This window comes from Macaca nemestrina, chromosome 4 (assembly GCF_043159975.1).
Source record: "Macaca nemestrina isolate mMacNem1 chromosome 4, mMacNem.hap1, whole genome shotgun sequence".
NCBI lineage: Eukaryota > Metazoa > Chordata > Mammalia > Primates > Cercopithecidae > Macaca > Macaca nemestrina.
The window spans coordinates 123,353,604-123,366,130 of record NC_092128.1 but is presented as its reverse complement, the minus strand read 5'-3'; positions in this window follow the sequence as shown (position 1 = coordinate 123,366,130).

The window sequence follows — 12,527 nt, the reverse complement described above, 5'->3', positions numbered from 1 at the left end:
GTCATCAATTTTTCTTGCAGTTTGCATTATTATTTTTCCTAATTTATATAATCTTTTTTCATGAATGTTTTAATGTCTTGTATGTTCACTGTGTGAAGTGAACTGCATGTTATCTGATGATTTAGTGACGATGTCTGTTCATTCAAAGCTACTAAAATTTTTCACAAAGTGTTTGGTCTGAATTCTGCTTTAATATGAAAAACTCCTCACTGGCAGAGGGATCCTACACTCTTTCCATGCAACAATCCAGCAGAATTCTGAAACAAAGTCTTCACTAGACGAATGTCTTCACTAGAGTGAGACAACAAAGGCAGGTGACAGATTCTCAGCATATTGAATGCTCTGATACCTTTAGTCTCATATCTTTCTGGGATCTGGAAGCCACTCAATTTTATGAAGAATATAATTACTATAATGTGATTTAATAGCTTTAGTTTAGAAGAGAATGATAAGTGAGTTGTCAGGTTTGCATTTCTTTCCTTAAACAATTGCTATATATTCTCTGACTTTGGGGAAAAAATTAATGTGCAGGAACTACTAATAATTATTGTTTGGGTCAGGTGCAGTGGCTCTCACCTGTAATCCCAGCACCATGGGAGGCTGAGGCAGGTGGATCACCTGAGGTCAGGAGTTCGAGACCAGCCTGACCAACATGACATGGTGAAACTTCATCTCTACTGAAAATAAAAAATTAGTCGGGCGTGGTGGCACATGCCTGTAATCCTAGCTACTCGGGAGGCTGAGGCAGGAGAATCGCTTGAACTCGGGAGGCAGAGGTTGTGGCAAGCTGAGATCAAGCCATTGCACTCTAGCTTGGGCAACAAGAGTGAAACTCCGTCTCAAAAAAAACAAAAAACAAACAAAAAATATACATAATTTAAAATTGTGCAGTATTTCAGAGATAGTTTTTTATTGTCTATTATCATGTTTCCAGAGAAATAATAATGTAGGTGAGTCAACTAAAGATGAACACCTTATTCCTCTCTCTACCTTCTGTAACCCCTGACACCATGTTCTCTGTGGGCCCATCTCAAAGTTATTTGGGGTTAAGACACATGGGGTGGAAATGCTTGTGAGAGTTTAGCTTTGCTCCATGAATATGGCCTGGAGTTGGGAGTGGAAAGCACAGAGGGCAGGTCTGCCACCACACACACCTAGCCTTTCATGATGATCATATGGACACTCAGCTTACCTCATCTCATAAGCCAGGCAATACAACTCAGGGCCAGAAGCAGGCAAGTTACATTTCGAGATCTAGAACTAACAGCACATAATTTCACCACCAAAGTTCATCTTCTAAAAACCAACCGGATTGTAATAGCAACATACTTTGGCATCAGGAGTGAGAAATGAGATAAGAAACCATTAATACTACTATTGATAAATTTTGTGTGTTCTTTTTCCAGAAAACATCAATAAATATACATTCTTAGTTCTTTTGATGCTTGATGGTGGGAAAAACTGAAAAAGTTTATGTAAACTGCTGGGCAGAGATGCATTCAAAACACTTCATCACATTTCTGTATCTATCACTCTTAATGTCTGAAAAGCATTCTCTTCCATCCCTTCCCATAATTCTACTTGAATTTTACTTCCCTGCTGCTCATTCTGACAATCCTTTTAAATATCTCTTTTGGATCTTTTGTAGTCTGTAAGTAAAGTCTCCGTAATCTTCCACAATTTTCGGTCAACGAATTCACTTCATATTGATCGACTACCTATTATGCCAGTATACAGGAATCTCCGACCATATTCTTGGATTAACTAATAGAATTCTTGTAACATCTTTACATGTCGTATATACCATCGGATGCCTTTCTTTTAGTTCTGATTGCTACTGTTATATCATTACTCTTCTATTAAATAGCTTCATTCCTTTGTAGGTAGCTAGGAATTATTTTTTTCTTTATTTTGCCCCTAACACATCTGGAAATGGTTCTGAAAAATGTGTTCATTTTTTGATAATGTATTCAACATTTGTAAAAGATTAGTTGTACTTGTTTATATGATGTATTGTGAATGTAAAATCACAGAATTGACAAATAAATTGTCGTTTGCTTGTTTTTTAAGTATGAATATAGAATTTTGCCATGTTTAATTTAGGATCTTAGGAAAGGCACAAGATGGAAATAAAGATTTTATGACTTCCAGGACTTCCAGGTCTGGGGGTACCTGGCATATCTGGAAACCACACATGGAGATCAAGGAGTGCAGACAGGGAGAAAGAGAAAGGGACCAGTTAGCCAATGTCCTTATTGGATCTAGGGCTGTATCCAAGAAGGTTTCCCACAGGGATTTTAATTGGTGGGTTTCAAGCAAGCAGGCTCAAGTTTAGGAGGTCACCCCATGATGGAGAGGCAGTCACTGCGTCATATCTCTACAGGCCATGTCGGGTGTGAGGGTCGGTGGGCGAGTTAAGCAGGCTGCATCTCCCATAGGAAGGTGGTCACCAGAGGGCAGTTGTATAAGGCAGACAGCTGTATCAAACCCACTGAGGACCTGGGGGCAGGGCAGTGTTGAATTAGAAACTGTGTCAAGGGTGACTGAGCCCTGCTTCTCATGTGAAAGAGTCATTTATATTCAAAATGAATGCTGAGGCAACTTAAAATTACAAGAATTCACTAAATTCCAGGTGTGTATTTAATGCAGAAATGTATTACATTATAGACTTGATATAAAATAGTTAGGATTTTATCTCTATGCTTCCTGGGACAAATATTAGTATCTTTCATTAAAAGAATAATTTCAGTTTGCAATGTAATAAAGTTCACACATTCAGAGGTAAATAGAACAAATACAGTTACTTAAATATAAGTGGAGGCGTTACAAAATCAACTGTCAACATACAAAAAGTTCTGAATTATTTGATTTGGACTAAAAAAACATAAAAATGTTACTTTTTCATTTTGAATTCTTCAAAATAATAATATCATAAAAATAGCTAGTGACTTTACCATTATACAAATAAAATTATTATACAATACATGTACACTACAGTACTTCTCGAGGGTATAAGAAAAGAGAAATACTTTGAAGTTCTTGGAAACAGAATGCTGTAGAAAACAAAGTAATACAATTTTATTATGAACCAAATGCCAACATCATTAATCACTGCAAATGAAATAATCACACTGACAATTAGTGTATTATTTTGGAGCCAAAGACCTTTTGTTATCCTAAGCTATAGCAATTTATAATTATTAATGAATCTAGTGTTCACAGAAAATATTACCCATCTAAATATGAAAAGTGGCATATTATACTAAAAAGTAAACTATGTAATTAGTGTATTAAAGCCTTATTATACCAAGTGAATTACTCTGTTGTCTCATTTAGTGGACTGATATTTCTACTTGTATTTTATTATTAAGACATTTCAAAAAAATATGCTAGGAGAATGCTGTATCATCATCCATATTCAATATGTTTTGTAACTTTATTAGTGACAAAAATAGTCTCACTATTTTCATTTGGAATACTCACGTTTTCAAATGACTAATTGAAAAGATAACGCAAAATTTAAAGACTCAACAGATGTTTTGTTTATTAGAAATATTATGGGGCCGGGTGCGGTGGTTCACGCCTGTAATCCCAGCACTTTGGGAGGCCGAGGCAGGCAGATCACCTGAGGTCAGGAGTTCAAGACCAGCCTGGCCAATATGGTGAAACCCTCGTCTCTACTGAAAATACAAAAACTAGCCGGGCGTGGTGGTGGGTCCCTGTAGTTCCAGCTACTTGGCAGGCTGAGGCAGGAGACTCGCTTGAAGCCCATGAGGCGGAGGTTGCAGTGAGCAGAGATCACGCCACTGCACTCCGACCTGGGCGAGACCCTGACTCTAAATAAATAAATAAGTAAATAAGAAATATTAGGAAACTATTTTAAAGTGGAAAGTGAAGAGGGATGTGGACACAGAAACAGGAACAAACGATCGCGACTACTAAGCTTCCTGTTTTGAGTACAGCCAATGATAGTCTATGCTGATAACACTCTGCAGTGAGCACTTCCCTCAACAAGAACCAAAAAGACGGATGGTGCTAGCTGAACTCAGCCAGCAAGAATAACATCTTAAAGCACATTTATATCTTCACAATGTGAAGCAAGGGGTCATACAATGTCCAGGCACATAAAATCCAATTCCAGGAGAAATAAAATAGAGCATTGTATTAGCTAATATTCTTTTTTTTTTTTTTTCCAAAATGGAGTCTCACTGTCACCCAGGCTGGAGTGAGGTGGCCTTATCTGGCTCACTGCAACCTCCGCCTCCCGGGTTCAAGCCATTCTCCTGTCTCAGCCTCCTAAGTAACTGGGATTACAGGCACCCACCACCACGACGGGCTAATTTTTGTATTTTTTTTTTTTTTTTTGACGTGGGGTTTCGCCATGTTGGTCAGGCTGGTCTCAAACTCCTGACCTCAGGTAATCCTCCAGTCTTGGTCTCCCAAAGTGCTGGGATTACAGGCATGAGCCACCGCACCCGGCCAGCTAATATTCTATATTATGGTTTACTTACAAGCTTGATCAATACCTGAATGACCATAGGAACATGGGAGAAAATAATTAACTTCAGGCAATTAGCCCAATTATCAGAAGACAGTTGACTCCCTTATAGAAAACACTTGGCACTTTGTCATTCTATGGGATATTTCCCCAGCTCAGAGATGCATCTGAGATCTGTGAACCTTCAGTGCAGATTGCTTGTCACACATTTGCAAATGAGATAGAAATTTTAAACATTTTAATTTAAAAAAATGAGTCAAGTGCTTTTTCTCAATGAATAATACAAACTTTGCTTTGACCTTCAGTATTTCCAATTATATGTGCCTTGTTTGCAACAAAAAAAAGTAGTATTTTGCTTTAAGAAAATACGTTACCCTGCATGGAGACCCTCTCCTTAACTCAAAAATAGCTTGGTTATCAAATGAGGAAACAAAACACCAAATAGTAAGAATTACAGAGTATAGTCAGAGCTTCTTCAGATTTGTACAAAGACTCAAGTAATCAAACCTCTGCTTACCTCTCCAAGTTCACTTGCTTTGGCCTACCTTCTCTTTTTCTCCAGGCTCCCCAGTACTGTATTTATTGTAGTTCCCACTGCACCCCATAAGACTGTGTTTTACTGATAGCGTAATTTTGCTAATTGCAACACACACTTTATTCTGGCTTATTCTTTCAGTTCTGCTGGAATCAGCCTAAGGATGTCTCAACTTCACTGTGACGCTTTTCCTGCCTCCATTTTCAACTCTAATTCAGGGTCCTGCATCTAAGATCACATTCAGGAAACCCAGAAAAATGCATCTATCACTGGACACCAGATGTAGCAAGCAAAGAGCTGTCTACACCCTTTGTGCTAGAAGAGAGGAGTTTTCTTAGGATGCACTCGGTCTAGCTCTTTGTCCAAAGCCTAAGTGAGCAGCAACTTCAGAACATAAGCATTGAAATGTCCAGTCGGGGCAGAGGGTATCTGGCCAGGGTCCCCAATCAAAATAAGAGACATGATACAATCTGCCAATGCCTAGTGTCTGAGGAAAAATGTATATTGTGTGACCTAAGATTGTATTGTATGCAGAAAAAGGTTTCTTCCATTGAAGTGAAGAGAAATGGAAAATTCTAGTATGCTTTCCTTGGAAGTGTGTATTCTCTCCCTCTCCCATCCTTAATTTTTTACCTAAATTTATGCTGGTTGACACTGACTAACGTCCAGGAGTGACTTTAAGCAAAACAAGAAAACATTTTATTTTTATTTGTTTATTTATTTTTGAGAAAGAGTCTCACTCTGTGGCACAGGCTGGAGTATAGTGGTGCGATCTTGGCTCACGGCAGCCTCCACCTCCCAGGTTCAAGCGATTCTCCTGCCTCAGCCTCCCAAGTAGCTGGAATTACAGGCACCGGCAACCATGCCTGGCTAATTTTGTATCTTTAGTAGCAAAAGGTTCGCCATTGTTGGCCAGGTTGGTTTTGAACTCCTGACCTCAAGTAATCTGCCTGCCTTGATCTTCCAAAGTGCTAGGATTACAGGTGTGAGCCACCACATCTGACCATAAGAAAATATTTTAAAGCATTGCTACACTTGAAGTTCCCTGGGAAAGGCTTTGTCTTCTAGGACCTGAAGAGCAATTGAGAAGTAACACAGCTGCTCATTCTGCCAGTTTTCACTGTTTCTCTGTGCCATTCCCCTGCATCTCTGCACAGACAAACATGCTCATCAACACACACAGCCCCAAACACCCTTCAAATCCTAGGAGCCTCACTTGGCAAAGTCAAATAGACATAGCCAGTATCTTCTCCAAGTACCTATCTTCTATGTCTCAATTGCAAATATGGACAGAAAAATTAGGCTAAGAAATCAAAGGACTCTCCATAAGTCACATATTCAATTCTGAACCAGTCATCCTTATCCAGGCAGAAACTGGGGTGATCCGTGTGAGGAAAAGCTATGTGGGGATACAGGGAAGGGGGTCATTGGCAAGCCAAGGAGAGGGGCACAGGAGAACCCAGACTGCTGACATCTTGGACTTGAACTTCCCGCCTCCAGATCTGAGATAAAAATAAATCTCTGTCGTTTAAGCTCCCCCATCTGTTACTTTGTGATGGCTACCCTAGGTGACTCACACATACGTACATGATGCATGTGTGTGTTTGCGGGAGAGGGTGTTTGATAGAAGATCATAGATAAATTTTATAAGAGGAAGTTAAAGTTTTTTTTTTTCTAGATGTTGCCATTTCTTCATTTGTTGCTTCTTTTTACACTCTCCCTTCTTGCTTTCCTGTTGTTTTCTTTGTAGAAAATGATGTTGATCTTTCTTAATTCCTAAATATGTCCAGGCCCTACCTTCTATATTCTAGCTCCACATTTCCAACAGTATTTCTAGCATTCATACCAAGTTATATTACCCAAACTCAAACACATTTTATCCGAAACTAAGTTAGTTTATACTCTTAACAACCCTTTTTTTCCCTTTAAATTCTTCCACCATAAAGTAGAGTAGAAGACATTTGTGGAGCGTTTTTTTTTTTTTTTATTGCTTGTTTGTTTGTTTTGTTTTGTTTTGTTTGTAACGAAGTCTCATCGCCCAGGCTGGAGTGCAGTCGGGTGATCTTGGCTCACTGCAGCCTCCGCCTCCCAGGTTCACACTATTCTCTTGCCTCAGCCTCCCAAGTAGCTGGTACTACAGGTGCCCGCCACCACGCCCAGCTAATTTTTGTAGTTTTAATAGAGGCAGGGTTTCTCCATGTCGGCCAGGCTGGTCTCAAACTTCTGACCTCAAGTGATCCGCCCCCTTTGGCCTCCCAAAGTGCTGGGATTACAGACATCAGCCACCACACCCAGTCCCTGTGGAGCCGTTTTTGAGTCCTTTTGAGTCCTTGTTCTCTCCTTGCTCTCTGCTGTCTCTGCTGAATCTCCTTGCCCTTGACAATCAAGCATTAAACAACCTTGCTTATTTTCTCTTTGTATGTATTTCCATTCAGGTCTCACATCCAGTTGTCTTTATTGTATCAGTAAAGTGAATAAGGAACAGCCAAGTATCATTGTTCAATAACAGAACTTACAATGTATGTGTGGGTATTTGTAAACATTTACAGGGTCTCACAAAAATGAATTTGCAGGACCAATTACTGTTGAATCATTTATTATGCAAATATTAAAGTAACTATTAGTAACTATTGACAATTGACAAGCAATTTCTAGCTCACTTCTGAGCAGCTAACAGTTTCAAAGGAAGAACTTATAACTCACTAAGAGAGAAAAAACAATATTTTTAAAATACTACTAAAATGTAACACCTGCATCAAAATTACCTCTTTTTTTTTTCTATGAGATTCTACTATAAGATGGAATTATTGCAATGATGAAATATCATTAACTCTTTCAGATAGACTGGGTGGAGTGGCTCACACCTTCAATGTGAGCACTTTGGGAGACTGAGGTGAGAGGGTTGCTTGAGCTCAGGAGTTTGAGGCCAATCTGGGCAACATAGCAAGATCTCCCCTCTACTAAAAATAATTTTTAAAAAATTAGCTGGGAGTGGTGGTGGAGCCTGTAGACCCAGCTACTCTGGAGGCTGAGATGGGAGGATCCCTTGGGCCGGGAAGGTCGAGGCTGCAGCGAGTTGTGATCACGCTACTGCACTCCAGCCTGGGTGACAGATGTAGACTCTGTCCAAAAAAAAAAAAGGAGGAAGGAAGGAAGGAAGGAAGGAAGGAAGGAAGGAAGGAAGGAAGGAAGGAAGGAAGGAAGGAAGGAAAGAAGGAGAGAGAGAGAGAGAGAGAGAGAAGGAGGGAGGGTGGGAGAGGGAGGGAGGGAGGAAAGGAGGGAAAGGAAAGGAAAGGGAAGAAAGGCTGGCAGGCAGAAAGAAAGAGAGGAAGGAAGGGAGGGAGGGAGGAAGGAAGGAAGGAAGGAAGGAAGGAAGGAAGGAAGGAAGGAAGGAAGGAAGGAAGGATGGAAGGATGGAAGGATGGAAGGAAAAGGAAGGAAGGAAGGAAAGAAAGAGACAGAGAGACAGAGAGAGAAAAAAGAATGTTGTATAAGGTGGAAAAGTGGCTTTCAACAAATATGGCAGTAAGTTCAGGACCTGAGAAAAGATCTGATTCTGATGTAACCCATGAACTACCCAGAGTATCCTAAAAGCTCTGAGTATCCTGAGTAGATGGTGGGTTTGCTAGTATTTGTAGGAGGTTTCTGTCGTAGGAGGAGGTGAGATGAAGAGACACTTGAGAATGAAAAGACAGAATCCAGAAGAATGGAATTATAGGATTATAGGGAAGGAAAGTTTATGGATTGAAGAGCATGGGGAAGAAAAAACCTTCTCTCCTTACCCATCACCAAGTTCAGAGCTGAAGCCCCTAAAACAAAAAACAAACTGACAAGAGAAAAACATACACATGTATTTAATAGAAGTTAAAAGTTTTGTTGTAAACGGGAGCCTTCAGGAGTGAAGACCCAAAGAAACGGGCAAACTTGTACATTATTATGCTCAGGTTTGATGAAGAGTGAACCATCCTGGAGATACATAATTGCAGGAAAAAGGGTCTGATCTAACAGTAAGATATGGAGGGGACAGCAAGGCTTATATGTTCGGATTCTTCTCTGTGTCCCTGTGTTTTCAGAGATAAAGATGTCCCTTTCTTTAGGGGATGGGAGCCCCTCTCAAATGAGGGTTGTATGGTCCACTTTATGGGAGAAGGACAAGGGAAGGAAGAAAATCGCCTCCTGCTTCTACTGTTTTCTCTAATGCCAGGGCACCATATTTTGGGGTATACACATCCTAAATCCAAACAGATCCTGTTACCTAAAATATATTGTACTTTGGGATTTGTTGAACCTTGTAATTGTCAGGGAATAAATTATTTGTATCCTGTGACCTCTGAATCTCAAGTAAATGTGTAACGTCTCATGCCCAACGTGAACAAATAAATGAACATGAGTAAATACATCAATAGAGAATCCTACATGTTTCCTATGGCTACCGTACCAAATTACCACAAACTTAGCTTAAGACAACATCAATTTATTTTCCTACAATTATGGAGGTGAGAAGTGTGACATGGGCCCCCATGGCCAGAGTTGACCTCTTCGGGGAGCCTTGGGAGGATCCTTGCCTGGCCTCTTCCAGCCCCTAGAGGCTGCCTGCCTTCCTTGGCTTGGAGCCTTCTTCCACCTTGGAGGCCAGTGGTGGCCAGAGGAGGCTTTCTCTGATTCGGACCTCCTTCCTCATTTAAAGACGCTGGTGATTTTACTGGGCCTACTGAGAAAGTTCAGCGGCCTTGACTTATCTTAAGGTTGGCTGATTACATAAGTCACAACATTAATTCCCACTTGCCACATAACACATGCGTAGGCTCTGAGAAGTAGGACGTGGACATCACTGGGGGACATTATTCTGTCTACCACAGCGAACTTGACTGATTTTTATTGACTGCAGTATATGGTCATTCTGTTCTTATTCTTGAAATTCATTCTGCTGTTACTGTTTTTTGTTTGTTTGTGTTTTGAGACAAAGTCTCGCTCTGTCACCAGGTTGGAGTGCAGTGGCGTGATATCGGCTCACTGCAACTTCCAGCCTCCCGGGTTCACGCGATTCTCTTGCCTTAGCCTCCGGAGTAGCTGAGACTGCAGGTGTGCGCCACCATGCCCAGCTAATTTTTGTATTTTTAGTAGAGAGGGGGTTTCACCATGTTGGCCAAGATGGTCTTGGTCCCCCACCTCATGATCCACCCGCCTAGGCCTCCTAAAGTGCTGGGACTACAAGCCTGAGCCACCACGTGATACCTGTTATCACTGTTTTTTAGTATGTATCCACTCATTCTTTTCTAAATCAACCGGTGAATCTCAGAGGACTGACACCTGAACTTGGCAGGTTATCCCACATTTTCTCCAGACAAATGAACCATGTTTTGAAAGTAGACCCAACCAGGGATTCTGAGGTGGGAGACAGGAGAACACACTTCACAGGACACTAGTGTTCACCACAGTATCATTAATGAATTCAGATAATCCCATAAGGCAGAGAAGAGGAAAGAGAAAGCTTAAATTGAATTTCTCTAATTACATGCAAATTAGATAGTGTGGGAAAGTCTGAGTTTAATGAGTGCAAATTGATCCTGAGGGCATCCCAGGCAATTCTCCAGTCACAAGGACCAAGTGAGGGGAGCCAAACAGCAGCTCTCAAGAATAGGGCAGTGGGTCCTAGGCCTGCCAGAAGAGCTGGTGCAAGCTCTTGTGAAAACACCTCTTGCTGAATAGAAGTACAAAGCCCCATTCATGAGCATCTCTTGAAACACTCAACTGCCCAGTCAAGGAAGTCCTGTCATAGATTTAGAGTAAGAGTCTGAGAAGGAAAAGTAAAATCCTAAGCCCCTCAACCAACTGAATGGACCCTAATTTGGCACAGGGGACCCCAGAAAAACATTAGAGACTGAGTTCCCAGCCATGACAGGACAGGAGGTTGAACATGCCTCATTCCACCCCCTTCCCTTTTGCTGTTCAGACATGACAACTGACCAGCATTAGTGTTAAATAGAGGTCATAAGACTGACAGGATGGATTCTTTGTGGCAATAAGATACCAAATGATAAACAGAATGTAAGACCATGCCAGGCAAGGGTTAAATCACTCACTTCTACACTTAAAAGAATAAATTCTTTTCTCTACACTTAAAAGAATAAATTCTTTTCTAACTGCCGCAAGGTTTTTATTTTTCTTGTGGAACCAAACAACAAGCAGTGGCCTTGAAATAAGTGCTTTTTAAACAATGGCAGTTCATCCACTGCCAGCTGCTGACTGACTGACTGACTTCCAGCCCTTGTTCCACAGGCATACCACAGCTTTAATTGGATAAGAAACTGATTTCAGTGACTTTCTCCTGGTAAGAGACCACGGACAATGGACTGGTTCTGGACGGTTTACAGAGGCTGCGCACTGCGTGCCTTCATGTCCCCACTTTCCCTTTTGATGTATGAGGCCTGATTGCAATACATTTAAGCACTAAGTCTACACAGTCAGGTGAACATGGATCATATATTGCATACATGTTTGTTCAATATACATGTATCAGGGCCACCTCCATGAGTATTCATGGCTCCTCCTGTCATCTGTTGAATATGTACGTTTCACAACCTGTTCAGCATAAATTCCTATTCTGTCCTCTCCTCCCTTGAAGCACCTGCTAACACACCATGCCACAGGCTAAGCCTCCCAGCCTGTCAGGATGTCCTGCCTGCAGGCTGTATACCTTTCTAGGAAATAAAAATTTCCTTTGCAAATTTATAAATTGTGGAATTTTTCGCTTGACAAATCTAAGTCCTCCAGTGTACCCAGCTCAAGTTGGACATAGTTGGAGTCTGCAAGGAACCCAGGGGGAGAAGGACTGCCCACAGGGAACTGACAGCTTCAGAACACACCTACTGGCACTCAGTGTTCGTGACCTTTCAGTCCTACAGTCTCTGCTGTGGCCTGAATTCTCATCCCTACACTGGAATTATTTTCCAAAAACCTCTAGTATGATTCTCATGAAATCTATCCTCTGTACTGATTCCAAAGAGGCATTGCATGACAGCTTAGGTAATTCTCCACTTTTGAATGCTTCACTGGGTTATCAGAGCTTCTAGGGTAAAACTCCAAGTCCATGTTTTGGCTCATAAAGCTTCTCATGAATTGGCATTTGCCCTCTTGGATGACTTGAGCCCCACTCTATAACTGCCACTTTACTTTCTTCTTTGTAAATTGTGAGCATGTTACGCTATGTAGACATCTGTGCCTCTGAACTTGAGCCTCAACTAGGGTGTCTATGTGCATACTCTTGCTGTCACGTGCGTCCGTGTGAAGAGACCACCAAACAGGCTTTGTGTGATCAATAAAGCTTTTTAATCACCTGGGTGCAGGCGGGCTGAGTCCGAAAAGAGAGTCAGTGAAGGGAGATAAGGGTGGGGCCGTTTTACAGGATTTGGGTAGGTAAAGGAAAATTACAGTTAAAGGGGGTTGTTCTCTGGCGGGCAGGTGTGGGGGTCACAAGGTGCTCAGTGGGGGAGC